The following is a 25,892-nucleotide window of genomic DNA, read 5'->3' as shown; positions in this document are numbered from 1 at the left end:
TATGCAGCACATGCTGTAACTGTAAGTGCTCCAGCCCTAAACACACATCACCTGCTTCTGTATGCAGCACATGCTGTAACTGTAAGTGCTCCAGCCCTAAACACATATCACCTGCCTCTGTATGCAGCACATGCTGTAACTGTAAGTGCTCCAGCCCTAAACACATATCACCTGCCTCTGTATGCAGCACATGTTGTAACTGTAAGTGCTCCTGCCCTAAACACATATCACCTGCCTCTGTATGCAGCACATGCTGTAACTGTAAGTGCTCCAGCCCTAAACACATATCACCTGCCTCTGTATGCAGCACATGCTGTAACTGTAAGTGCTCCAGCCCTAAACACATATCACCTGCCTCTGTATGCAGCATATGTTGTAACTGTAAGTGCTCCTGCCCTAAACACATATCACCTGCCTCTGTATGCAGCACATGCTGTAACTGTAAGTGCTCCAGCCCTAAACACATATCACCTGCCTCTGTATGCAACACATGTTGTAACTGTAAGTGCTCCAGCCCTAAACACATATCACCTGCCTATGTATACAGCACATGCTGTAACTGTAAGTGCTCCTGCCCTAAACACATATCACCTGCCTCTGTATGCAGTACATGCTGTAACTGTCAGTGCTCCAGCCCTAAACACATATCACCTGCCTATGTATGCAGCACATGCTGTAACTGTAAGTGCTCCAGCCCTAAACACATATCACCTGCCTCTGTATGTCAGCACATGCTGTAACTGTAAGTGCTCCAGCCTTAAACACATATCACCTGCCTCTGTATGCAGCAGATGATGTAACTGTAAGTGCTCCAGCCCTAAACACATATCACCTGCCTCTGTATGTCAGCACATGCTGTAACTGTAAGTGCTCCAGCCTTAAACACATATCACCTGCCTCTGTATGCAGCACATGCTGTAACTGTAAGTGCTCCTGTCCTAAAAACATATCACCTGCCTCTGTATGCAGCACATGCTGTAACTGTAAGTGCTCCAGCCCTAAAGACATATCACCTGCCTCTGTATGCAGCACATGCTGTAACTGTAAGTGCTCCAGCACTAAACACATATCACCTGCCTCTGTATGCAGCACATGATGTAACTGTAAGTGCTCCAGCCCTAAACACATATCACCTGCCTCTGTATGCAGCACATGCTGTAACTGTAAGTGCTCCAGCAGTAAACACATATCACCTGCCTCTGTATGCAGCACATGCTGTAACTGTAAGTGCTCCTGCCCTAAACACATATCACCTGCCTCTGTATACAGCACATGCTGTAACTGTAAGTGATCTAGCCCTAAACACATATCCCCTGCCTCTGTATGTCAGCACATGCTGTAACTGTAAGTGCTCCAGCCCTAAACACATATCACCTGCCTCTGTATGCAGCACATGCTGTAACTGTAAGTGCTCCAGCCCTAAACACATATCACCTTACTCTGTATGCAGCACATGCTGTAACTGTAAGTGCTCCAGCCCTAAACACATATCACCTGCCTCTGTATGTCAGCACATGCTGTAACTGTAAGTGCTCCAGCCCTAAACACATATCACCTGCCTCTGTATGCAGCACATGTTGTAACTGTAAGTGCTCCAGCCCTAAACACATAACCCTACCTCTGTATGCAGCACATGCTGTAACTGTAAGTGCTCCAGCCCTAAATACATATCCCCTACCTCTGTATGTCAGCACATGCTGTAACTGTAAGTGCTCCTGCCCTAAACACATATCACCTGCCTCTGTATGCAGCACATGCTGTAACTGTAAGTGCTCCAGCCCTAAACACATATCACCTGCCTCTGTATGTCAGCACATGCTGTAACTGTAAGTGCTCCTGCCCTAAACACATATCACCTGCCTCTGTATGTAGCACATGCTGTAACTGTAAGTGCTCCAGCCCTAAACACATATCACCTACCTCTGTATGCAACACATGCTGTAACTGTAAGTGCTCCAGCCCTAAACACATATCACCTGCCTCTGTATACAGCACATGCTGTAACTGTAAGTGCTCCAGCCCTAAACACATATCACCTGCCTCTGTATACAGCACATGCTGTAACTGTAAGTGCTCCAGCCCTAAACACATATCACCTGCCTCTGTATGCAGCACTTGTTGTAACTGTAAGTGCTCCAGCCCTAAACACATATCACCTGCCTCTGTATGCAGCACATGCTGTAACTGTAAGTGCTCCAGCCCTAAACACATATCACCTGCCTCTGTATACAGCACATGCTGTAACTGTATGTGCTCCAGCCCTAAACACATATCACCTGCCTCTGTATGCAGCACATGCTGTAACTGTAAGTGCTCCAGCCCTAAACACACATCACCTGCTTCTGTATGCAGCACATGCTGTAACTGTAAGTGCTCCAGCCCTAAACACATATCACCTGCCTCTGTATGCAGCACATGCTGTAACTGTAAGTGCTCCAGCCCTAAACACATATCACCTGCCTCTGTATGCAGCACATGTTGTAACTGTAAGTGCTCCTGCCCTAAACACATATCACCTGCCTCTGTATGCAGCACATGCTGTAACTGTAAGTGCTCCAGCCCTAAACACATATCACCTGCCTCTGTATGCAGCACATGCTGTAACTGTAAGTGCTCCAGCCCTAAACACATATCACCTGCCTCTGTATGCAGCATATGTTGTAACTGTAAGTGCTCCTGCCCTAAACACATATCACCTGCCTCTGTATGCAGCACATGCTGTAACTGTAAGTGCTCCAGCCCTAAACACATATCACCTGCCTCTGTATGCAACACATGTTGTAACTGTAAGTGCTCCAGCCCTAAACACATATCACCTGCCTATGTATACAGCACATGCTGTAACTGTAAGTGCTCCTGCCCTAAACACATATCACCTGCCTCTGTATGCAGTACATGCTGTAACTGTCAGTGCTCCAGCCCTAAACACATATCACCTGCCTATGTATGCAGCACATGCTGTAACTGTAAGTGCTCCAGCCCTAAACACATATCACCTGCCTCTGTATGTCAGCACATGCTGTAACTGTAAGTGCTCCAGCCTTAAACACATATCACCTGCCTCTGTATGCAGCAGATGATGTAACTGTAAGTGCTCCAGCCCTAAACACATATCACCTGCCTCTGTATGTCAGCACATGCTGTAACTGTAAGTGCTCCAGCCTTAAACACATATCACCTGCCTCTGTATGCAGCACATGCTGTAACTGTAAGTGCTCCTGTCCTAAAAACATATCACCTGCCTCTGTATGCAGCACATGCTGTAACTGTAAGTGCTCCAGCCCTAAAGACATATCACCTGCCTCTGTATGCAGCACATGCTGTAACTGTAAGTGCTCCAGCCCTAAACACATATCACCTGCCTCTGTATGCAGCACATGATGTAACTGTAAGTGCTCCAGCCCTAAACACATATCACCTGCCTCTGTATGCAGCACATGCTGTAACTGTAAGTGCTCCAGCAGTAAACACATATCACCTGCCTCTGTATGCAGCACATGCTGTAACTGTAAGTGCTCCTGCCCTAAACACATATCACCTGCCTCTGTATGCAGCACATGCTGTAACTGTAAGTACTCCATACCTAAACACATATCACCTGCCTCTGTATGCAGCACATGCTGTAACTGTAAGTGCTCCAGCCCTAAACACATATCACCTACCTCTGTATGCAGCACATGCTGTAACTGTAAGTGCTCCAGCCCTAAACACATATCACCTGCCTCTGTATGCAGCACATGCTGTAACTGTAAGTGCTCCAGCCCTAAACACATATCACCTGCCTCTGTATGCAGCACATGCTGTAACTGTAAGTGATCCAGCCCTAAACACATATCACCTACCTCTGTATGCAGCACATGATGTAACTGTAAGTGCTCGAGCACTAAACACATATCACCTGCCACTGTATGCAGCACATGCTGTAACTGTAAGTGATCTAGCCCTAAACACATATCACCAGCCTCTGTATGCAGCACATGCTGTAACTGTTAGTGCTCCAGCCCTAAACACATATCACCTGCCTCTGTATGCAGCACATGCTGTAACTGTAAGTGATCCAGCCCTAAACACATATCCCCTACCTCTGTATGCAGCACATGCTGTAACTGTAAGTGATCCAGCCCTAAACACATATCACCTGCCTCTGTATGCAACACATGCTGTAACTGTAAGTGCTCCAGCCCTAAACACATATCACCTACCTCTGTATGCAGCACATGCTGTAACTGTAAGTGCTCCTGTCCTAAACACATATCACCTGCCTCTGTATACAGCACATGCTGTAACTGTAAGTGCTCCAGCCCTAAACACATATCACCTGCCTCTGTATGCAGCACATGCTGTAACTGTAAGTGCTCCAGCCCTAAACACATATCACCTGCCTCTGTATGCAGCACATGCTGTAACTGTAAGTGCTCCAGCCCTAAACACATATCACCTGCCTCTGTATGCAGCACATGCTGTAACTGTAAGTGCTCCTGCCCTAAACACATATCACCTGCCTCTGTATACAGCACATGCTGTAACTGTAAGTGATCTAGCCCTAAACACATATCCCCTGCCTCTGTATGTCAGCACATGCTGTAACTGTAAGTGCTCCAGCCCTAAACACATATCACCTGCCTCTGTATGCAGCACATGCTGTAACTGTAAGTGCTCCAGCCCTAAACACATATCACCTTACTCTGTATGCAGCACATGCTGTAACTGTAAGTGCTCCAGCCCTAAACACATATCACCTGCCTCTGTATGTCAGCACATGCTGTAACTGTAAGTGCTCCAGCCCTAAACACATATCACCTGCCTCTGTATGCAGCACATGTTGTAACTGTAAGTGCTCCAGCCCTAAACACATAACCCTACCTCTGTATGCAGCACATGCTGTAACTGTAAGTGCTCCAGCCCTAAATACATATCCCCTACCTCTGTATGTCAGCACATGCTGTAACTGTAAGTGCTCCTGCCCTAAACACATATCACCTGCCTCTGTATGCAGCACATGCTGTAACTGTAAGTGCTCCAGCCCTAAACACATATCACCTGCCTCTGTATGTCAGCACATGCTGTAACTGTAAGTGCTCCTGCCCTAAACACATATCACCTGCCTCTGTATGTAGCACATGCTGTAACTGTAAGTGCTCCAGCCCTAAACACATATCACCTACCTCTGTATGCAACACATGCTGTAACTGTAAGTGCTCCAGCCCTAAACACATATCACCTGCCTCTGTATACAGCACATGCTGTAACTGTAAGTGCTCCAGCCCTAAACACATATCACCTGCCTCTGTATACAGCACATGCTGTAACTGTAAGTGCTCCAGCCCTAAACACATATCACCTGCCTCTGTATGCAGCACTTGTTGTAACTGTAAGTGCTCCAGCCCTAAACACATATCACCTGCCTCTGTATGCAGCACATGCTGTAACTGTAAGTGCTCCAGCCCTAAACACATATCACCTGCCTCTGTATACAGCACATGCTGTAACTGTATGTGCTCCAGCCCTAAACACATATCACCTGCCTCTGTATACAGCACATGCTGTAACTGTAAGTGCTCCAGCCCTAAACACATATCACCTGCCTCTGTATGCAGCACATGCTGTAACTGTAAGTGCTCCAGCACTAAACACATATCACCTGCCCCTGTATGCAGCACATGCTGTAACTGTCAGTGCTGCAGCCTTAAACACATATCACCTGCCTCTGTATGCAGCACATGCTGTAACTGTAAGTGCTCCAGCACTAAACACATATCACCTACCCCTGTATGCAGCACATGCTGTAACTGTCAGTGCTGCAGCCCTAAACACATATCACCTGCCTCTGTATGCAGCACATGCTGTAACTGTAAGTGCTCCAGCCCTAAACACATATCACCTGCCTCTGTATGCAGCACATGCTGTAACTGTAAGTGCTCCTGCCCTAAACACATATCACCTGCCTCTGTATGCAGCACATGTTGTAACTGTAAGTGATCTAGCCCTAAACACATATCACCTGCCTCTGTATGCAGCACATGCTGTAACTGTAAGTGATCTAGCCCTAAACACATATCACCTGCGTCTGTATGCAGCACATGCTGTAACTGTAAGTGCTCCAGCCCTAAACACATATCCCCTGCCTCTGTATGCAGCACATGCTGTAACTGTAACTGCTCCAGCCCTAAACACATATCCCCTGCCTCTGTATGCAGCACATGCTGTAACTGTAAGTGATCCAGCCCTAAACACATATCACCTGCCTCTGTATGCAGCACATGCTGTAACTGTAAGTGATCCAGCCCTAAACACATATCACCTTACTCTGTATGCAGCACATGCTGTAACTGTAAGTGCTCCAGCCCTAAACACATATCACCTGCCTCTGTATGTCAGCACATGCTGTAACTGTAAGTGCTCCAGCCCTAAACACATATCACCTGCCTCTGTATGCAGCACATGTTGTAACTGTAAGTGCTCCAGCCCTAAACACATAACCCTACCTCTGTATGCAGCACATGCTGTAACTGTAAGTGCTCCAGCCCTAAATACATATCCCCTACCTCTGTATGTCAGCACATGCTGTAACTGTAAGTGCTCCTGCCCTAAACACATATCACCTGCCTCTGTATGCAGCACATGCTGTAACTGTAAGTGCTCCAGCCCTAAACACATATCACCTGCCTCTGTATGTCAGCACATGCTGTAACTGTAAGTGCTCCTGCCCTAAACACATATCACCTGCCTCTGTATGTAGCACATGCTGTAACTGTAAGTGCTCCAGCCCTAAACACATATCACCTACCTCTGTATGCAACACATGCTGTAACTGTAAGTGCTCCAGCCCTAAACACATATCACCTGCCTCTGTATACAGCACATGCTGTAACTGTAAGTGCTCCAGCCCTAAACACATATCACCTGCCTCTGTATACAGCACATGCTGTAACTGTAAGTGCTCCAGCCCTAAACACATATCACCTGCCTCTGTATGCAGCACTTGTTGTAACTGTAAGTGCTCCAGCCCTAAACACATATCACCTGCCTCTGTATGCAGCACATGCTGTAACTGTAAGTGCTCCAGCCCTAAACACATATCACCTGCCTCTGTATACAGCACATGCTGTAACTGTATGTGCTCCAGCCCTAAACACATATCACCTGCCTCTGTATACAGCACATGCTGTAACTGTAAGTGCTCCAGCCCTAAACACATATCACCTGCCTCTGTATGCAGCACATGCTGTAACTGTAAGTGCTCCAGCACTAAACACATATCACCTGCCCCTGTATGCAGCACATGCTGTAACTGTCAGTGCTGCAGCCCTAAACACATATCACTTGCCTCTGTATGCAGCACATGCTGTAACTGTAAGTGCTCCAGCACTAAACACATATCACCTGCCCCTGTATGCAGCACATGCTGTAACTGTCAGTGCTGCAGCCCTAAACACATATCACCTGCCTCTGTATGCAGCACATGCTGTAACTGTAAGTGCTCCAGCCCTAAACACATATCACCTGCCTCTGTATGCAGCACATGCTGTAACTGTAAGTGCTCCTGCCCTAAACACATATCACCTGCCTCTGTATGCAGCACATGTTGTAACTGTAAGTGATCTAGCCCTAAACACATATCACCTGCCTCTGTATGCAGCACATGCTGTAACTGTAAGTGATCTAGCCCTAAACACATATCACCTGCGTCTGTATGCAGCACATGCTGTAACTGTAAGTGCTCCAGCCCTAAACACATATCCCCTGCCTCTGTATGCAGCACATGCTGTAACTGTAACTGCTCCAGCCCTAAACACATATCCCCTGCCTCTGTATGCAGCACATGCTGTAACTGTAAGTGATCCAGCCCTAAACACATATCACCTGCCTCTGTATGCAGCACATGCTGTAACTGTAAGTGATCCAGCCCTAAACACATATCACCTGCCTCTGTATGCAGCACATGCTGTAACTGTAAGTGATCCAGCCCTAAACACATATCCCCTGCCTCTGTATGCAGCACATGCTGTAACTGTAAGTGCTCCAGCCCTAAACACATATCACCTGCCTCTGTATGCAGCACATGCTGTAACTGTAAGTGCTCCAACCCTAAACTATTGTCACCAGTTATTAAGAACCTGTTCCAAAATGTAGAAAGTGTCTTGGTTCTCCAACATTTAAATATCTGGGTTTATGTCCTGATTAAAGGGACATTATACACTTATTTTTTCTTTGCATAAATGTTTTGTAGATCTATTTATATAGCCCATAAAGCTGTTTTTTTAAATTTATAGTTTTTGCTTATTTTTAAATAACATTGCTCTGATTTTCAGACTCCTAACCAAGCCCCAAAGTTTTAGGAGAATACTGTCAGCTACCTTCTCCAGCTTGCTCCTGTTTGTATAAAGGGTCTTTTCATATGCAAAAAAAGGGGGAGGGGGGGGAGTGTCTTATTTCCCACTTGCAATGGGCTTTCCAGCTACCTTTTCAACAGAGCTAAACTAAGAGCTTCTAAGTAAGTTTTTAAACAGTTTTATACTGGATTTTTATATCAGTATCTGTGCATATTATTCTTTATAGTTGTGTCTATTACATGCAGTTATATGAACATTGGTGTTTACTGTCCCTTTAAATACACAGAATCCTCTGCAGAGCAGCTAAAGTATGACATTCTAGAAAATTAGAACAAATAACTAAAAGAAAGAAGTTGTCAACAAATTTAAACAAAAAAAAGCCGGCGTATTTGACTCTAATAGACAAACTACATAACTATGTATGATCTATACTATAATTGTGTTTGTAAGCGTCCGTCGCCGTTGGTAGTTGCGCACGCATCCTCAAAGGAATGTTGGATGCGCGTGCAGCCGCTTCACGGTGATAGACAGCTTCAGGAGTTCCAACTTTCAGCTGTAACATAACAGCTGAGAGTTGGAGCTTCAAAAGCTTCAGGCATCTGCCGCATATGGAGCTAGAGCGCGATCGGTGCTGCACCTCCATATGAGGCCAGATGCCTGATCGTTACAGTCGGTTTCACTGTGTGTCTGTAACGATCTGCTTGTGCAGGTGGGAGGTGTGAGCAGGTGGCGGGTGGGCGGCTCAGCAGGAAGGGGAGGCAGTGGGAGTGCCCCAATTAAAAAAAAGGAAAGGGGGAGAGAGCAAAAGAGGGGGGAGAGAGCAAAAGAGAGGGGATAGGGAGAGCAAAAGAGAGAGGTGGGAGAGCAAAAGAGAGGGGGGGAGAGCGCGCAAAAGAGAGGGGGAGAGAGAGAGCAAAAAAGGGGGGGCAGAGCAAAAGAGAGGGGGAAAGAGAGCGCAAAAGAGAGGGGGAGAGAGAGAGCAAATGAGAGGGGGAAGGGAGCACAAAAGAAATGGGGAAAGAGCAAAAGAGAGGGGGAGAGAGAGCAAATGAGAGCTGGAGAGAGAGCAAATGAGAAGGGAGAGAGAGCAAAAGAGAGGGGGAGAGAGAGCAAATGAAAGGGGAGAGAGCAAAAGAGAGGAGGGAGAGAGAGCAAATGAGAAGGGTAGAGAGTGAGCAAAAGAAAGGGGGGAGAGAGAAAGAGCAAAAGAGAGGGGAGAGGGGAGAGAGAGCAAATGAGAGCGGAGAGAGAGCAAAAGAGATGGGAGAGAGAGCAAAAGAGAGGGGGAGAGAGAGCAAAAGAGAGGGGATAGAGGGAGAGAACAAAAGAGAAGGGCGAGAGAGCAAAAGAGAGGGGAGAGGGAGAGCAAAAGAGAGGGGGAGAGAGAGCAAAAGAGAGGGAGGGAGAGAGAGAGCAAAAGAGAGGGGAGAGGGAGAGCAAAAGAGAGGTGGAGAGAGAGCAAAAGAGAGGTGTAGAGAGAGCAAACAAGAGGGGGAGAGAGAGCAAAAGAGAGGGGAGAGAGCAAAAGAGAGGGGGAGGGAGAGCAAAAGAGAGGGGGAGAGAGAGCAAAAGAGAGGGGGAGAGAGAGCAAAAGAGAGGGGGTGAGAGCGCAAAAGAGGGGGGAGAGAGCAAAAGAGAGGGGGGAGAGCAAAAGAGATGGAGAGGGAGAGCAAAAAAATGGGGGGAGAGAGAGCAAAAGGGGTGGTGAAAAAAATCCACCTGGATGGCAGGGTGGTAAAAGAATTCACCTGGATGTAGCATAAGCTGCATCCAGATGGACTCCATAAATGGCAGGGTGGTGAAAGAATCCACGTGGATGCAGCGTATGCTGCATCCAGGTGTTTTCTTTCACCACCCTGCCATTTTTTTAATCCACCTGAATGCGGCATAAGCTGCATCCAGGTGGATTCCGAAAATGGCAGGGTGGTTCCGTCACCACAAAATACTTCCCTCTGGACAGGCTTTCCCACTTATTTATACAAAAGAAGAGTTACAAAATAGGTTGTTTCTACATCTGTAGCTTAAACAAAAATTAGACTGCCCTTTGGGCAGGCTTATCGACTAGTAGTAAATAAAGTGGAACTGCCCCACACTGCTTTATTCCCAGCCATTTCTGAGACACTTTTTGAGAGGTGAGGGCATTGTTATGTATGTGACCTGGACTTGCACACTACAGACCAGTGCATACTTGTCAACTGCCCCATAGGACAACCCACCTGTCCTTTTTCCAACATTCTTGGATGGCTACTGAGAATGGGAGGTCTATGCTGTGTGAGGGTGGATTTGCAGGTGTACATTGAGCAGGTTTGGCAAGACTATAGACAGCTGGGGCAGGTTGTGGCTTAAAGGGACAGTCAACACCAGAATTTTTGTTGTTTTAAAAGATAGATAATCCCTTAATTACCCATTCCCCAGTTTTGCATAACCAACACAGTTATAATTATACATATTTTACCTCTGTAATTACCTTGTATCTAAGCCTCAGCAGACTGCCCCCTCATTTCAGTTCTTTTGACAGACGTGCATTTTAGCCAATCAGGGCTGTCTCCATGGTAAATTCACACGCATCAGCTCAATGTTATCTATATGAAACACATGAACTAATGCCCCCTAGTAGTGAAAAATTTCAAAATGCATTTAGATTAGAGGCGGCCTTCAAGGTCTAAGAAATTAGCATATGAACCTCATAGGTTTAGCTTTCAACTAAGAATACCAAGAGAACAAAGAAAGATTGGTGATAAAAGTAAAATGAAAAGTTGTTTAAAATGACATGCCCTATCTGAATCATGAACGTTTTTTTGGACTTGACTGTCCCTTTAAATGTAAGCAGTCACTATTGTGTGTAATTTACATTGGGTGATTTGAGGTGAATCAGAGTGTGTGGAACTATTCTAAGGGTTACAAAATAAATAACAGCATATATTATTATACACCATAATTTAGAAACTTAAACTGCTGAAACGATTTACCATAAAAACATATTTCTAATTAGATTCCCACAAACTTAAAGATATTTTCTGAAAAACCTAAATGCTGTATTTCTAAGAGACGTTGCACCATCTATAAGTGTACACTTGTCACATGCTTCTGGGGATAAAGGGATGGTAAATCCTAGCATTTGTGAAACGCTAGGGTCTACCAGTGGAACAAATACACAGCAGAAAGTCTGCCAGTACTAAAATTAAAGGCTTTTTAAAAAGAAAAAAAATTCTATTTTTTAAAAATAAAGATTTATTCTGCTGTGTAGGATCCCCCTTAGCCCCCAACCTCCCTGATCCCCCCCAAACAGCTCTCAAACTCTCCCCCATCTACCTTATTGTCCGCCATCTTGGGTACTGGCAGCTGTCTGCCAGTAACCATTTTGCCATATAATTAGTTTATATATATATATTTTAGCAAGAAAACAAAACATTTCTGTAGTGTAGCTGCCCCCCTCAATGACCTCCCACCCCCTCCCAGATCACTTACATCCAATTCCCCGCCTCCTCTCTCCCTCCTTAGTTCCTTAGTGTAGGGTCCCCACTCGCCCCAGTGCGAGTGCCTGCTTGCGCCCCGCACGTGATCCCGCCCCCCTCTGCCGGATACCTACCAGTGATGGCCGCCTCCCTGCTGCTCCCACCCACCAATGATTGGCCCCATCACTGGCTGATGCAGAGAGGGCCATAGAGTGGTTCTCTCTGCATCGGATGCCTACAAATTTTTATTGCAGGATGCCTCAATATCAAGGCATCACTTCAATAGCATGAAAGCGTCAGAAAGCGATCAGGATCGCTTCCACCGCTTGAATCCACTGACGACGTACAGGGTACGTCGTTGGTCGTTAACGACCGTTTTTTGTACGACATACCCTGTACGTCATTGGTCCTTAAGGGGTGAAAGGCAAGCCCACTTGCACACATAATATTGCCCCTTCTAAGATAACTATGAACCAGAAGCATAAGGTTTGTGTATAATACAAGTAATAACATCCATTATATCTGAAAATACACCCTCAGCATGCCTGGTGAAATCCGTAAGTAACACCATTAACGAACATGGTCACTTATCTGGTATCCCCCATCATGTGCCAAATATTAAAGCTAAGTAGGAGATTGTGCAGAGAAAGAAGAGACAAAAATAAAAAAATAAAGACATGACCATATTATGTATATAGCAATGAGGATCCAGAAACCTAATTGCACCCCCTCTACAAGAATGTTCAAAACCCACAATAATCTGGGAGTCTAAAGCTAGTGTGGGAAAGCATGGTAGCCACTGCAGAGTGTCCAGCCCTAACCAACATCAACTCTTGTGCGGCAATTAAGAGGTAGGTAGGTAGTACCCAGCTCGTAATGTTGTACATCCAGACACATAGACACCAGCAAAAGACATGGTGGACCATAACCGTAACTGCTTACGCAACAGTATCTCCAGGCTGTCACTCCCTGCACGCTGCTGGCTAACATCTTCAACGCTTCTGGGAGCCCGGTAATATCCAATAGTCTCCTTTCCTGTATACTTGCAGAGCCCTCATTACCCCTGTGGGGACCGGCCGCTTCCCCTCCCAGGGGAGCCGAAGGCAACGATGAACCATCTGTGCGCTGTTCCTCTGGTATGTGACTTTTCAGAGCTTGAACTTGAGGCGTTAGGTTAGGGCCATGCAACACCACATGTGAGATCGGTCTAGGTCGCAGGTCTGCAGATTCATCGGGCCAAATAGCACCCGCATTCACCCGCATGTCTCCTTGTACTGTAGTAAGTGAGCTCACCGTACTTGACGCTTTGCAAATGTCTCTCAGGTCCATAAACCTGCAATCTATTAGTAGATCCAAGGCCTCTAATTTAGCTTTCAATATAGTATGGAAGTCTTCCATATTATCAACTTTATGTAATGTTCTGGCTTGAGTAGCATATTATAGCAGATTAATACTGCTCTATTCGAGTAATTAGAGTACTCGAGGGGGGTGATGTATGAATTTACGGCCTACTTTCCAGGTGCTATTTGTTTGAACCCAGCAGGAGATAACATGAAATTGTCATTCAGCTCCCTTTCTTCTCCAATGTTAGCTTAATTTCTTTCAGTGCAAAATGACAAGTTTGAGAACAGATATTCAATATTTATTTAAATCCACTTGAGGAGCTTCATGAAGTTGCTGCTGATCATGGCCGCCATCCAGACACGCTCCCCCCCCCCATGTTTAATTTTTAAATAAAAATATATTTATATGAAAGAAGCTGATCACTCTTAAACATATTAATGTGTAAAACATTTACTAATGTGACTGGATTATCTTTACTATCGTTCGTAAAAAACAAATAGAGATAAAATGTAAACTTAATATATTAATATTTAACGGATCACGTATATTAAATATGTGTCACACATATACACATAACAATCCCATAAATAACAAATAAGTCTACATGCAAAATGTAGTAACAGCACCCACAGGAGGTATGTGTATTGAAGTTACAAAGATATGAAACATTAAGGAACGGCCAATCAGAGTTCATCACACAAACATAGCTTGAGTCAGTATGGCCTCACAGACATGATAACAAATTTTCAATATTTCATCCAATCAGATGTACAGATACCATGTCCCATGGTGCATCTCATGTTTACTTCACCATATAAAAGTCCATTACACGTTGCCATTTTTGTCAGTTCTCTAATGCCTGCTGGCGTATATATATATATATATATATATATATATATATATATATATATATATATATATATATATATAAGGTAAGTCCCACCAGGGGGAATGAAAGAGGAGACCCGGAGACAGCAAACTTGATATTAATATCTTTTATTCAGCCGAATGGCCAAATGACAGGTGCAGGTACAGCTAGACACCTGACGCGTTTCGCGCATGCGTACATGCGCTTCATCATATATTATATTTATTCTTCGGACTAGAAGGCATGACGTCTCCCACGTTCCCAGGAAAGTGCTGCATTGGTCAACGTATCTGTTTGGGAACAAGAAGAATTTGACGAAGCAGAGTATGAGGAAGACCCTCTGGTTGTCTGTCACCCAAGCGGTTAATGCAGTGTGTGACATCCAGAGGACCCAGGATCAAATGATGCAGAGATTCGGGGATATGAGGTTGCAGGTATGCAAAAAAGTCCACCTCATAAGGGAGTGGGTAAAAGCCCGTCGGAGGGATGGAAAGCAGGATCCACCCCCACAGACACTATACCTGCTAACTTATGAGGAGACTTTATGCACCCTCCTCAATCTCCGTTTCCCCAGCAGATTTGCATCCTCTCGCTTCTCAACGTCTTCCCCAGTTGCTGGATATGACACCCAAGACCCGGAGCCCAGTGCAGCTGCTTCTCCAATCGGTGACATGTGAGAAGGAGGTAGAGAGGCTGAACCAGGTAAATATCAGACTTCACAGAATATATTAATATTTGAGTATATATTTAAGCAATGTGTATATAGTCAGATATTCAACCTATATAGATCTCACAACACACGCTACATATGATGTTTAGATATCTGAATTTAGATTCGTCACACAGGAAATAGGAATGATGTATCTTGCACTCTCCCGAATATGCATCACAGAGCTAAAATGGAATTGCGCATCCGTGAAATCTCTATCATCCGCCAATTTAGACATTGAATATCGAATCATACCACAGTTCTAAATATTAATTGTTATCATTCAATCTTTACAAATATCCGATTTGAATATCGTAATACACCCAATTGAAAATATATTCAAAGTCTTTAGAAATTATACTCCTCACACTACTATATCAAAATCAATTATGAATCACAGATGCGCAATTACACTTTGACTAATTGCGCAATGATCACGAAAGATATAATTGCGCAGACACGTGAACATGTGTTTGCTGTAACAGTGGCATTACTTTAGACATGTTGGTCAAATCACGGATGCGCAATTACACTTTGACTATTTGCGCGATGATCACGAAAGATATAATTGCGCAGACACGTGAACATGTGTTTGCTGTAACAGTGACATTACTTTAGACATGTTGGTCAAATGTATACGTTAATTATTATATATGTGAAGAATACAGTATCCTTATTTACAATCTTCTACATTAGAAAATATATACTAGCAAGATCACAAAAAAAATGAACAATGTCTAACAATTGATGACAATGCAAAAATAAAAAATTACTTAAAGGGACAGTCAACAACATAAAAGATTGAAAATAAGAATACATGTTCTCTTTTAAAAAAAAAATAATTTAGAAAACAATGAACTTACGTGAATACAAATATAATTTTACTTTGTCAATTCTAATGGCCTGATTTTTATTAATGATATCCAATCATGATTGAATATTTTACAAATATGGCTGTCGGTGCTGGAACCTCGAGCCCGTGTTCGTCACAGTATAGTATGTCTCATTTTAATTTACATTTGTCTCACAAACTTGGACATAACATTACCTAATCCATTCACATTTATCTCTATTAATATGGATACTCTAAATCTATTTTAATGTTATTTTAAAATAAGAATCACGAATCAGATTTTGGATTTCATTGTAATACAAATATTAAATGATGAGTATTTGAAGATATTCCTTCTATTCTTGATATCTTCATTTTTATGTAATCTTTGGGTCATGTCCATTTAGTATTATGCCCCTGGGTAGTGCTTGACAGTTTTTGGCTACATTTAGACAACACTAACACATATTTACATATGTGCAGGTTATATAAATATACATCTCATATGCTTGGATATATTCTTCTTATCATTATAGGGACATGAAAACCAAGCTTTTTCTTTTATGATTTAGACACAACCTGTGATATGAAACAAGTTTAAAATGTAATTCTATTATCCAAATAGCTGCAGTCTATTGGTATCCTTACTTGAAAAGCATATCTAGGTAGGCTCAGGAGCAGCAATGCATTACTGGGAGTAACCTGATGATTGGTTGATGCACATTATATCATATTTTAATTGGTTAAACAAATGTCTTCAGATAACTCCCAGTAGGGCATAGTTTCTCCTTTTAAAAAGAATTCTAAGGCAATGAAGAAAATGATCTAATTTAAGTATATTTGTAAGCTTTTTTAAATCACAGGCTGGATTTTAATCTGTATAAAAAATACAATTACACATTTGGAGTTGCATGTCCCTTTAAGAGAGAAGGATTATTAAAGATTCTTGATGATAGCATGAAATTATATATTTTTTAAGGAATTGCATGCTCTATCCCATTCATTAAATCAACATATGGACTAGACAATTCCTTAACAATGACATTGTCAAATAAAGATATTTTAATATTTAATATTAATTACAAATATCTAAATTAATCCTTACACTGTTTGGATGAAACAATATTGATATCTAAATCACATCTTTCACTCTTGGACTACCTTTATAGATATATCAAAATATTCGAACAGCACCATGATGACATTTTTTCAAAAATATATTATGTATTGCATTGTGATCAATATGTGTTGTGTCCTAAAACAGATTACTGTACATTGCACAGATGGATCTATGTGCCACATGACTTGTGTGTGTGTGTCTGTATTATTTTAAAAACAGGGATCAATAGTTATATTTAGATATGCCATTGATTCATATGAGAAAAATTGGCTGTCTAATATAGTAAGAAATCCAATATATGTGAAAAACATAATTTTCTTTAATATCACCTTGATCAACTCATATATTTATTGTTCATATTAGTGCTTCAGTCTTCAAATTTCTAAGTATATTATATTGAATATTTTATACTTATGTGATTTAGTGATTTCCAAACTGTGTTCACTAATATATTTTAATATCATTAATAGAAGTAGTTATTGTGACGAGCACAGAGGGATCCAGCACTGATGGGGACCTGCATTTGCATGCTTCTGGTAAGACCATTGGCTCTTTCATATATCATTGAAGTTGTATTTTGTAATAAATATTATATTCATGGTTCTGATGAAGCATTTCATTTGAATAAAACATATAATCTACTCCTCTGATGATATATATATATATATATATATATATATAATTTTTTTTATTTTAAGATTAAGATCTCAAAGCTTCTTCGTCTACACCTTTGTGCTTCAGAACTTGGCTAGCACATGCTTATCTTTATTTTAAATTTAAACAACAATCATCAAGTGATACACACATGAGAACTCTTAAATGTTCTATGTACTCAGCGTTTGTGAATTTGTAATTAAGTATAGGGTAAGGCATTTTATTATTTTGGGGGGCTTTATTATTCTATTAGGGGGCTTAGATTAGGTGTAATTAGTTTAAACTTCTTGTCAAAAAATTTTTTTCTGTAATTTAGTGTTTGTTGTTTTTTTTATACTTAGTTTATTTAATTTAATTGTAAGTAATTGTAGGTAGTTTAGGGAATTAATTTATTTATAGAGTAGTGTTAGGTATAATTGTAACTTAGGTTAGGGTTTATTTTACAGGTAAATTTGTATTTATTTTAGCTAGGTAGTTATTAAATAGTTAATAACTATTTAATAACTATTGTACCTAGTTAAAATAAATACAAAGTTGCCTGTAAAATAAAAATAAATCCTAAAATAGCTACAATATTATTATTATTATTATTATTATTATCAGATTCTGCGCCAACAGATTCCGCAGCGCTGTAAACATAGTCAGTGTACAGGATAGCTTTTGTAGGGGTCAAGTGGGTAGAGGGCCCTGCCGAGAGTTTCACTGTTGTAGTCGGCTCTTATGAAGCGATCTGTAAACAGCTGGGCTCATAGGCTTACAATCTAAGGGGTTCAAGGGGAAAGCAATGGCGTTAGGAAAGGTTAGTGTTGGTTGTATGCATCCCTGAATAGTAGAGTTTTTAGGAAGTGCTTGAAACAGTTAAAACTAGGGGAGAGTCTTATGGAGTGAGGCAGGGAATTCCACAAGATGGCGGCCAGTCTGGAGAAGTCTTGTAAACGTGAATGTGAGGAAGTAACAAGAGAGGAGGAGAGGAGGAGATCCTGAGCTGATCGAAGGGGACGGGAGGGAGAGTATCTAGGGACAAGTTCTGAGATGTAGGGGGAAGCAGTGCAGTTGAGAGCTTTATATGTCAGGGTGAGGATTTTATGTTTAATCCTAGAGGCAAGAGGAAGCCAGTGAAGGGATTGGCAGAGAGGTGCAGCAGATGAAGAGCGACGAGTAAGGAAGATGAGTCTGGCAGAGACATTCATAACGGATTGTAAAGGAACTATGCGGCAGCTAGGTAGACCAGAGAGGACGGAATTGCAGTAGTCGAGGCGGGAAAGGATGAGAGAGTGGATTAAAATCTTGGTTGTATCTTGTGTAAGGAAATGTCTAATTTTAGCAATGTTTTTAAGGTGGAAGTGGCAGGCTTTAGCCAAGGACTGAATGTGAGTAGTGAAGGAAAGATCTGAGTCAAGTGTGACCCCAAGACATCGGGCGTGCGGGGTAGGGGTAATGATGGAATTATCAACAGTTATAGAAATTTTGGGGGTGGAGACATTGGAAGAAGGGGGGAAAATAAGGAGTTCAGATTTGGAGAGATTAAGCTTAAGGTAGTGAGAGGACATCCAATATGAGATGTGAGAAAGACAGTTAGTGACATGGGTTAGTAAGGAAGGAGGTAGGTCTGGTGCAGAGAGGTAGATTTGGGTGTCATCGGCATACAAATGTTATTGAAACCCATACAAAACTTATTAATAAAGCCTACATTACCCCGGCTGTAAAGGCTAGATGGTCAGAAATAGGAATTTTCTGTCCCAAATGTAAAAGGCCAAGAACAAACTTATATCATTCCTTTTGGGAATGTCCCAAGATCAAAAAATTCTGGTATAAGGTTAATGCCTGGTTTAATAAGATCAACCTGACTAATATACAAATGTCAGAAGAAACAATCTTCTTTTTCTATAAGGTAGGATCTCGGTTTGAGAATGTACTTCATCTGAATAGTATAATTATTACAGGCAGGTTGCTAATCCTAAAATATTGGAAATCTAATAAAGCCCCCAACCTGAGAGAACTTCAACAAACATTATATAACCAAGCTATAATGGAACAATTTGATATGTCGATTAACTCTGAAGCCCTTATAAATAGATTTTTTTAAAAATGGAAAAACATTATTTCTGACCTACCAGAAGAAAATCAAAGACAGTTTAAGGCACCATTCAGGGGAACTATTTGTTTTGAAACAGCAATTACAAATAATCTATTCTCTTGACAAAAATAAATAATACGAGAAACTGAGGAGGGAGGGGACTTTTTTTTGTTTTTTGTTTTTTGTTTTGTTTTTTGTTTTGTTTTGTTCTGTTTGTGCGTTTGTATGTTTTGTGTGGTGGTATAAAAATTAATAAAACAGTCAACAGTATAAGAATCTAACAAGACGAGATTGGAGGAATTGAGCTATGTATTAGTAATGTTGTTAAGAGAAAGATTTATGTATTATTTCTTTTAAACAATACTGTGAGGAGTGAATAGAAAAATCTGATTTTGTTGTAAACCAATGCTACATTATTATTTTTGGTGTTATTGTTTTTGCCAATTCTGTTATGCTGTTGAACTATAAATAAATAAAGAAGAATGAATAAATGTAATGTAGGTGGTGGTGGGCTCCGTGAGTGGCGGTTTAGGGGTTAAACAATTTATTTAGTTGCGGTGGGGTCCGGGATTGGTATAGGGTGCGGCAGATTAGGGGTTAATAGGTATAATGTAGGTGGCGGCGGGGTCCGGGAGCGGCGGTTTAGGGGTTAATAACTTTATTTAGTTGCGGGGGGCTCCAGGAGCGGTGGTATAGGGGGTAAACAGTATAGTATAGTGTGGGTGCTTAGTGACAGGGGTATCAATAAAGCTGGGAAAAAGCCGAAGAGCAGCGAGATCGATGAGTGATAAATATCACAGTCCGCTGCTCATTGCCCCGTACTTGGTGAGCAGCTTTTTGACAGCTTTCTTGATAAATTCAGGTCCACAGCGGCGATGTTAGGACAACTTAGCCGTGCGTATTGGGGCCGGCGAATGCAGGTAAGTACGTAAGTAGAGGCCAATGTGTGTAAACCCGGTGCTAGAACCAAAAGATAATTTTGTTCCAGATATACAACCTTTCAGTTTTCCAGAGGTAGTCCCTGGAGATTTTAGCTCTGAAATTCAAACTCAAATAAGTATCCCTGCTGAACCCCAGAAAACCTCTCAGTCAGAATCTTGTATCACAATTCCTCTGCATCTACCTGAGAGTGGCATATTTCAGTACACTCCAGCTTTTCAAAATTATTCTGTTACTGCATCTAAGAAAATGTTTTCCTTGGGAGATACTGCACATCAACCTACATTTTCTACTACATCTGTTCTCTGTACAGGAATTCCTAATACTGAACCCTGTGAGGATATTATTGAACCTAGTTCCCAAGTGGACATTCCTGACCCTGTTGCCCATGATGATACTACTAAACCTGGCATCAAGGTAGACTCTCCTGTTTTTGACACTGGTATGGGTATTCTATTGTTTAACCCGTAAATGGGTGTAATAATACTTGATCCTGAAGATAGCCATGCCCTCTGCTCAGAAGCAAGTATGGTTCTTGGCTCTAAAGTGGGTCTTGTAAATTCTTCGTTTGTGAACCATGAAGAAAGCCTTGCCCTCTGCTCAGAAGACATTATGGTTCCTGGCTCTAAAGTGGGTTCTTTTTCTTTTTCTATAGTTAAACCTGATCCCAGTACAAGTATCTCAGCAACTGTCCCAAATTTGGACACTCATGTTTCTAACCCTAATGAGGGCATACCAGTCTTCAAGCCTCTCATCCATGAACAAAGCCTTGACGTTGGCACACCTATCCTCAGTTCTTCTGTCCTTGAACCTTGCCCTGGTGTAGGCATTCCTGAACCATGCCCTGGAGTGAGCATTTCTGTACCTGATCCTACTGAGGTTATTCCTGAACCTTGCCCTGAAGTGGGCATTCCTGTACCTGATCCTACTGAGGATATTCCTGAACCTTGCCCTGATGTGGGAATTCCTGAAGCTTGCCCTGGCATGGGCATTCCTTCACCTGATCCTACTGAGGATATTCCTGAACCTTGCCCAGATGTGGGTATTCCTGAACTTTGCCCTGGTGTGGGCATTCATATACCTGATCCTAGTGAGGACACTCTTGATTCTGAATCCAGTAAGGACACATTTGATATTGAACCAGAAGATGGCAAGAACTGGTCAAATCTTGCACTCTACACTCCTATCTCCTACTTTGAAGAAAGTCCTGCTATTGGGTTAGAAGTGGCTATAGCTTTTTCTTTTGGAGTATATCTAATCCTCTGCAAAGAGGTTAATTCTGAGGGTACTCAAATCTCTGATCCAAAGGTGGATAATCTGGTTTACAATCCAGAATGCTGCATCTCTATTTCTGAAGTTGAGGAAAGCCTATTCATATGTCTAGGACTGGGTGCCTTCTCATTGGCAGTGTACATGGTTATCTGTCATGAAGTACATTCTCCTATCATCCCTCAGGATGATTCCGTGGTTAGAAGCTCATTGTATGTTATGTTCAAGCATTCCCACGATGACTACAAGAAAGATGACTTCAAGTTTTGCTCTCATCATTTTCAAGATCTTTTGATACCTGAAATCCATGGCCTTTGCATTGTCATTTTGCTTTTTCAAGAGATCTCCAACCCTCCTTTATTTAGGATTGGACTCACTACCTACATGCAGCTACTACCATCTCTCCATATCATTGTTTTTCTCTCTCCATTTGGATTGTGTTTAGCGCCAGGAGGACAACTTTAAGGAGGGGGTACTATAACGTATGCCTGCCTGATATCACTGTCCCCAGACTGCCTTCCCTGCTACAAACAATCATGCTGGTTTGGGCAGTATCTGCATTCAACTTACCTGCCTAATTAATCATTCATGCACCTGATTCCCTCAGCCTCTTTTTAAACCATCTCAGGCCTAATGTGCATTGCATTAGCTTTAAAGTTGTGTTCCAGAACAGAGGTCTGTGACTGTTACTGCATGGATTTTACCAGCATATTCAAGCTCCTTTTAGCTATGCTTAAAATCATCTAATCACAAGATCCATATAACTCCATTTTGTTTCCTGGACACTGCTACTTAACAAACTTTGAACTTTATTCTAAATTACAAGTATGCATTTGGTTATAATCACTCTCAAATTACTACAACAGAATCTTACTCAGAACTTTATAAATATTCTCTGCTACAAGTTGTCATAGCTGAAATATCCTCCTCCAAATATGTTAATATAATCAGAACTCTGCATCTATGTGTTCAGTTAAACAGCATTCCTGTGATTCTCCAATATATGCACAAACAGTATTTAATGCCTTAAACTGGCAACTTGTCTATCACCTGTGCTGCTCTGCTTATTACTAACATACAGCTCTATATAATATTATGTACTATAAACCTGCAACAAACCTTAGTTTGCATCTATGAGTCAATCTTCTACCAGTTTACTCTAAACCCTGAAGATCCTACAGCTATATTTTTTTCTCATTGAATCCTGCAGCTACTCTTCTTGCAACTATGAATCACAGAATATCATCTATCCACATCCAGGATACTCTTCCCTGGGTCAGGGGTTGGTGTTTCCAAATCCCTACTACTGCCCCAAGGGTCTGTGTCCTGAGTGCATGTACACCGGAACATGACACATGCTCAGCCCTGGGTGCTCAATTGCACTCACAGAAAGCTGTGCTGTCCCCAGAGTCACAGGCAGTTAACCCAAGACAGTTCTAATTGCAAGGCCCATAGGGAAAATGTCAAAACACATTAATACAGCACACAGAGGAAGTTCAGCACTCACAAGCTCTCAGCTAAGATTAAAAGCAAAAATGGAGGACTTAGTTACTGCATCTGGCCAAATGGGACAAGCCCAGGTACCACGTCAAGGTCTCTCCCAAAACCAGGCTCCCAAAACAACCAAACAATGCAAGCTCTCAATCAAACAAACTGGGAACAAGTGAAGGGTGCACAGACTGTCTGGGGTTAATGTATAATGTTTCAGGGTTTCACCCCATTCTTCAAACACAAATAAAATGACACAATACTCACCCTCACCATGAAATTAAATTTTTTACTGAGACCGACCGTCGCATCACCCGCTCCCTTAGCCCCCCCCCACCTGAAGTGAAAGCAGGCGACCTGGCACCCGGTTGGATTCTAAACATAAATATATTCAATTAGTGACAAAACACCCTTGGATAAGGAAAAAATATATAAGGAAAAAATACATGTACATATAGGTCCCCATAAGTAGCTGGACTTTAGTATATAAGAGTTGCCATGACAACCATCAGCGAATCAACACATGCTACAGTCTAGCTCTTCTTTTGGTTAATACCTACTGGAGCTATACTGATTCTGTATACTAGATACATACACTTCCTTATAGCTTACACTTATACTATGAGGCCTATTTATCAAGCCGTCAACCGCAAATACGCAGGAATTCCGCAGTGTAATTGTGGTGAACTTGATTCGCCTCATTTATCAAAGCCTACAGACCGGCAAAAGTTGAAATCTGTAACGTAACATACGATCCGCCAGTCTCAGTCCGACACAGATCGATGCTTACGTCATTACAGATGTTCCAAATGCAAATTTGGCACTATCTGACTACTTTTGCTAGTTATCAAACTGCTAACAGGTACGCTTGCCACTTTTCTGGCCTATCGTACCTGCTTTTCAATCCGTCGCCCTGGAGGCCGCGGATGCCATAGGAATCAATGGGAGTCTGAAAGCAGCGAAAGCTTATGTTCGCTACTGCCCGATATCCCATTGATTCCTATGGGAGAATAAAAGTTATGTTTACACCTAACACCCTAACATAAGCCCCGAGTCTAAACACCCCTAATCTGCCGCCCCCTACATCGCCGCCACCTACATAATATTATTAACCCCTAGCCTGCTGCTTCTGGACCCCACCGCAACTAAATAAAGTTATTAACCCCTATTCCGTGACTCCCGGAACCCACCGCCACCTAAACAAATATATTAACCCCTATCCCACCGCTCCCGGAGCCCACCGCAACTAACTAAATGTATTAACCCCTAAACCCCTGGCCTCCAACATCACTACCACTTACTAAACCTATAAACCCCTAAACCGCCAGCCCCCCACATCGCCATAAACTAAATTAGCTTATTAACCTCTAAGCCTAACAACCCACTAACTGCACATTAAAATTATATCATTCCTATCTTATAATAAATTTAAACTTACCTTTAGAATTAAATTAAACTATATTAAACTATTAATTAACCTATCCTAACTATTATACTAAAATTACATTAAACTATATTAAATTATTAATTAATCTACCCTAACTATTATACTAAAATTACATTAAACTACATTAAACTATTAATTAATCTACCATAAATGTTATACTAAAATTATATTAAACTACAAATTAAATTAAATTTATTTTATAGTTAAAAACCTAACCCTACTCAAATAATTTAAATCTACTATTAAAAATTACAAAGTAACAAAAAACTAACAACTAAGTTACACAAAATAACAAACACTAAGTTACAAAAAAAATAAACACTAAGTTACACAAAATAAATAAAAAAAAATCAAATATTTAAACTAATTACACCTAATCTAAGAGCCCTATGAATATAAAAAAGCCCCCCCAAAATAAAAAAAACCCTAGCCTATATTAAACTACCAATGGCCCTTAAAAGGGCCTTTTGCGATGCATTGCCCCAAAGAAATCAGCTCTTTTACCTGTAAATAAAAATACAAATACCCCCCAACAGTAAAACCCACCACCCACACAACCAACCCCCCAAAATAAAATTCTATCTAAAAAAACCTAAGCTCCCCATTGCCCTGAAAAGGGCATTTGGATGGGCATTGCCCTTAAATGGGCATTTAGCTCTTTTTCCGCCCAAAGTCCCTAATCTAAAATTAAAACACACCCAATAAACCCTTAAAAAAACCTAACACTAACCCCCGAAGATCCACTTACAGTTTTTGAAGACCCGACATCCATCCTCAACGAAGCAGCAGAAGTCCTCATCGAAGTCAGCAGAAGTCTTCATCCAAGCAGGCCGAAGTCTTCATCCAAGCCGGCAGAAGTCTTCATCCAGGCGGCATCTTCTATCTTCATCCATCCGGCGCAGAGCGGCTCCATCTTCAAGACATCCAGCACGGAGCATCCTCTTCTTTCGGCGTCTTCTTGAACAATGAAGTTTCCTTTTAAATGACGTCATTCAAGATGGCGTCCCTTAGATTCCGATTGGCTTATAGAATTCTATCAGCCAATCGAAATTAAGGTTGAAAAAATCCTATTGGCTGTTGCAATCAGCTAATAGGATTGAGCTTTCATCCTATTGGCTGATCCAATCAGCCAATAGGATTGAGCTCGCATTCTATTGGCTGATTGGATGAAGATAGAAGATGCCGTCTGGATGAAGACTTCTGCCGGCTTTAGTTGCGGTGGGCTCCGGGAGCGGAGGGATAGGGGTTAATACATTTAGTTAGTTGTCGCGTTGTCGGGGAGCGGCGGAATAGGGGTTAATAAGTTTATTAGAGTTGCGGTGGGCTCCGGGAGCAGCGGGATAGGGGTTAAACATAT

The sequence above is a fragment of the Bombina bombina genome, chromosome 2 (genome assembly GCF_027579735.1).
Source record: "Bombina bombina isolate aBomBom1 chromosome 2, aBomBom1.pri, whole genome shotgun sequence".
In the NCBI taxonomy this organism is placed as follows: Eukaryota; Metazoa; Chordata; class Amphibia; order Anura; family Bombinatoridae; genus Bombina; species Bombina bombina.
This window is presented reverse-complemented; position numbering follows the sequence as displayed.